This window comes from Pituophis catenifer, unplaced genomic scaffold, assembly GCF_029215685.1.
Source record: "Pituophis catenifer annectens isolate HBS135680 unplaced genomic scaffold, rPitCat1.0.hap2 SCAF_66, whole genome shotgun sequence".
Taxonomy (NCBI): Eukaryota; Metazoa; Chordata; class Lepidosauria; order Squamata; family Colubridae; genus Pituophis; species Pituophis catenifer.
Window position 1 is genome coordinate 165,001 of NW_027256946.1, and position 5,000 is coordinate 170,000.

The window sequence follows — 5,000 nt, forward strand, 5'->3', positions numbered from 1 at the left end:
GAAACAGAGACGCCGGTCCGGCCGAGGCTGCCCGAGCGGCCCGGTAGACCGGGCCGTCTGTCCGTCTTTAAGTCGAAAGACGACTTTAAATCTAAAAACGGTTTTAAGTCGAAAGTGTGGGTTAGGGTTAGGGTTAGGGTTAGGGAAAAAAGTTATAGGGTTAGGGTTGGGGTTAGAGAAAACAGTTGTAGGGTTAGGGTTGGGGTTAGGGTTAGGGTTAGGGTTAGGGTTAGGGAGAAAAGTTGTAGGGTTAGGGTTAGGGTTAGAGAAAACAGTTGTAGGGTTAGGGTTGGGGTTAGGGTTGGGGTTAGGGTTAGGGTTAGGGTTAGGGTTAGGGAGAAAAGTTATAGGGTTAGGGTTGGGGTTAGAGAAAACAGTTGTAGGGTTAGGGTTGGGGTTAGGGTTAGGGTTAGGGTTAGGGTTAGGGAGAAAAGTTGTAGGGTTAGGGTTAGGGTTAGGGTTAGGGTTAGGGTTGGGGTTGGGGTTGGGGTTAGGGTTAGGGTTAGGGTTAGGGTTAGAGAAACAAGTTGTAGAGTTAGGGTTAGGGTTAGGGTTAGGGTTAGGGTTAGGGTTAGGGAGAAAAGTTGTAGGGTTAGGGTTAGGGTTAGGGTTAGGGTTAGGGTTAGGGTTAGGGAGAAAAGTTGTAGGGTTAGGGTTAGGTTCAGGTTCAGGCTCAGGGTTATCATTCTGGAAATGATATTAGCAGAAGCAATGGAAGAAAGCAAGGAGAGGGAGGGAGGGATAGATATTAAACGGGATGGACGAAACGTAGGGAGCGCACACAAGACACGCGATGAGAAACCACCCGCCCAGAGAAATTCATCTCCGATTTACCGAGAAGACAGGGAGAGCAGAGAGATCGCAATGGATGGGAAACACGACGGGAAAGCACAAAATATCGGCGAGCTGAAATATCGGCGAGCTGGCGAGAGCAAAGATATCGAGTAGATTCAAGAGAGAAAGCGGAATTATTTGATAAACAACGTAGAGATGACCAAGAACAGGAAAGATGGAGAGATGAAAGTGGGGACGGACGACGGGAGGAGAAGAAAGAACAGCCAAAAGAGAGCCAAGTAAGAGAACAAGACGAGAAAGCGTCGAGAGAAGGAGCAGAAGAAGTTGAAGAAAGAACAAAGGGACCTAAGAACGACTTGCTCCACAAAGCAAATAGGTCAGCAAGAAATAAGAATAATTTCCTTGACTAGAAATGGACTGGATTCGGCCATTCGGCAAGAGGAAGGAAAATATGGAATAAATGAGGGAAGTTAAGATGAGAAATGAAAGGCCTACGAGAGGTTCCTCTGGGAAAACTACACCCAAAACTTTGGAGGAAGGAAGATGGCAGAAATTGTAACAAACTTTTCACTTGAAGTCAAGCTTTTCACGTCAAACCAGCTCTTTCAATCAACCCCTCGCAGCCATCCTGGCAGGGAAGCAGAAAACGGAAACACTCCGGTCCGGCCGAGGCCCGGGTAAACCGGTCCCGCCCGAGCGTCCCGGTAGACCGGGACGGCTGCCCGTCACGGACACCCCAGGGCCCCGGCGCGGGCACCGAGGCGACGGCGGAGGTCCCCGACCGAGGCCCGGGGCCCCCGCGCCGGGATCCCGTACATCCATCAAGGCGGGGAAACAGAAACACTCTAGGCCGGCCGAGGCCCGGGTAAACCGGACCCGCCCAAGGCCGTCCCGGTAGACCGGGACGACTGCCCGGCGCGGACACCCCCGGGGGCCGGCGTGGGCACCGAGGGGACGGCGGAGGTCCCCGACCGAGGCCCGCGGCGCCGGAGCCGGGATCCCGTGCATCCATCGTGGCGGGGGAAACAGAAAGGCTGATCCGGCCGGGGCCCCGGTAGACCGGGAAGACTGCCCGGCGCGGACACCCCCGGGGTCCGGCGTGGGCACCGAGGCGAAGGCGGAGGTCCCCGACCGAGGCCCGCGGCGCCGGAGCCGGGATCCCGTGCATCCATCGTGGCGGGGGAAACAGAAAGGCTGATCCGGCCGGGGCCCCGGTAGACCGGGACGACTGCCCGTCGCGGGCACCCCCGGGGTCCGGCGGGGGCACCGAGGCGACGGCGGAGGTCCCCGACCGAGGCCCGCGGACCCGGAGCCGGGATCCCGTGCATCCATCGTGGCGGGGGAAACAGAAAGGCTGATCCGGCCGGGGCCCCGGTAGACCGGGACGACTGCCCGTCGCGGGCACCCCCGGGGTCCGGCGGGGGCACCGAGGCGACGGCGGAGGTCCCCGACCGAGGCCCGCGGACCCGGAGCCGGGATCCCGTGCATCCATCGTGGCGGGGGAAACAGAAAGGCTGATCCGGCCGGGGCCCCGGTAGACCGGGAAGACTGCCCGGCGCGGACACCCCCGGGGTCCGGCGTGGGCACCGAGGCGAAGGCGGAGGTCCCCGACCGAGGCCCGCGGCGCCGGAGCCGGGATCCCGTGCATCCATCGTGGCGGGGGAAACAGAAAGGCTGATCCGGCCGGGGCCCCGGTAGACCGGGACGACTGCCCGTCGCGGGCACCCCCGGGGTCCGGCGGGGGCGCCGAGGCGACGGCGGAGGTCCCCGACCGAGGCCCGCGGACCCGGAGCCGGGATCCCGTGCATCCATCGTGGCGGGGGAAACAGAAAGGCTGATCCGGCCGGGGCCCCGGTAGACCGGGAAGACTGCCCGGCGCGGACACCCCCGGGGTCCGGCGGGGGCACCGAGGCGACGGCGGAGGTCCCCGACCGAGGTCCGCGGCGCCGGAGCCGGGATCCCGTGCATCCATCGTGGCGGGGGAAACAGAAAGGCTGATCCGGCCGGGGCCCCGGTAGACCGGGACGACTGCCCGTCGCGGGCACCCCCGGGGTCCGGCGGGGGCGCCGAGGCGACGGCGGAGGTCCCCGACCGAGGCCCGCGGACCCGGAGCCGGGATCCCGTGCATCCATCGTGGCGGGGGAAACAGAAAGGCTGATCCGGCCGGGGCCCCGGTAAGCCGGACCCGCCCGAGGCCGTCCCGGTAGACCCGGCCCTCTCCCCGTCTCGGGCACCCCCGGGGTCCGGCGTGGGCACCGAGGCGACGGCGGAGGTCCCCGACCGAGGCCCGCGGACCCGGAGCCGGGATCCCGTGCATCCATCGTGGCGGGGGAAACAGAAAGGCTGATCCGGCCGGGGCCCCGGTAGACCGGGAAGACTGCCCGGCGCGGACACCCCCGGGGTCCGGCGGGGGCACCGAGGCGACGGCGGAGGTCCCCGACCGAGGTCCGCGGCGCCGGAGCCGGGATCCCGTGCATCCATCGTGGCGGGGGAAACAGAAAGGCTGATCCGGCCGGGGCCCCGGTAGACCGGGACGACTGCCCGTCGCGGGCACCCCCGGGGTCCGGCGGGGGCGCCGAGGCGACGGCGGAGGTCCCCGACCGAGGCCCGCGGACCCGGAGCCGGGATCCCGTGCATCCATCGTGGCGGGGGAAACAGAAAGGCTGATCCGGCCGGGGCCCCGGTAGACCGGGAAGACTGCCCGGCGCGGACACCCCCGGGGTCCGGCGGGGGCACCGAGGCGACGGCGGAGGTCCCCGACCGAGGTCCGCGGCGCCGGAGCCGGGATCCCGTGCATCCATCGTGGCGGGGGAAACAGAAAGGCTGATCCGGCCGGGGCCCCGGTAGACCGGGACGACTGCCCGTCGCGGGCACCCCCGGGGTCCGGCGGGGGCGCCGAGGCGACGGCGGAGGTCCCCGACCGAGGCCCGCGGACCCGGAGCCGGGATCCCGTGCATCCATCGTGGCGGGGGAAACAGAAAGGCTGATCCGGCCGGGGCCCCGGTAAGCCGGACCCGCCCGAGGCCGTCCCGGTAGACCCGGCCCTCTCCCCGTCTCGGGCACCCCCGGGGTCCGGCGTGGGCACCGAGGCGACGGCGGAGGTCCCCGACCGAGGCCCGCGGACCCGGAGCCGGGATCCCGTGCATCCATCGTGGCGGGGGAAACAGAAAGGCTGATCCGGCCGGGGCCCCGGTAAGCCGGACCCGCCCGAGGCCGTCCCGGTAGACCCGGCCCTCTCCCCGTCTCGGGCACCCCCGGGGTCCGGCGTGGGCACCGAGGCGACGGCGGAGGTCCCCGACCGAGGCCCGCGGACCCGGAGCCGGGATCCCGTGCATCCATCGTGGCGGGGGAAACAGAAAGGCTGATCCGGCCGGGGCCCCGGTAGACCGGGAAGACTGCCCGGCGCGGACACCCCCGGGGTCCGGCGTGGGCACCGAGGCGAAGGCGGAGGTCCCCGACCGAGGCCCGCGGCGCCGGAGCCGGGATCCCGTGCATCCATCGTGGCGGGGGAAACAGAAAGGCTGATCCGGCCGGGGCCCCGGTAGACCGGGACGACTGCCCGTCGCGGGCACCCCCGGGGTCCGGCGGGGGCGCCGAGGCGACGGCGGAGGTCCCCGACCGAGGCCCGCGGACCCGGAGCCGGGATCCCGTGCATCCATCGTGGCGGGGGAAACAGAAAGGCTGATCCGGCCGGGGCCCCGGTAGACCGGGAAGACTGCCCGGCGCGGACACCCCCGGGGTCCGGCGTGGGCACCGAGGCGAAGGCGGAGGTCCCCGACCGAGGCCCGCGGCGCCGGAGCCGGGATCCCGTGCATCCATCGTGGCGGGGGAAACAGAAAGGCTGATCCGGCCGGGGCCCCGGTAGACCGGGACGACTGCCCGTCGCGGGCACCCCCGGGGTCCGGCGGGGGCGCCGAGGCGACGGCGGAGGTCCCCGACCGAGGCCCGCGGACCCGGAGCCGGGATCCCGTGCATCCATCGTGGCGGGGGAAACAGAAAGGCTGATCCGGCCGGGGCCCCGGTAGACCGGGAAGACTGCCCGGCGCGGACACCCCCGGGGTCCGGCGGGGGCACCGAGGCGAAGGCGGAGGTCCCCGACCGAGGCCCGCGGCGCCGGAGCCGGGATCCCGTGCATCCATCGTGGCGGGGGAAACAGAAAGGCTGATCCGGCCGGGGCCCCGGTAAGCCGGACCCGCCCGAGGCCG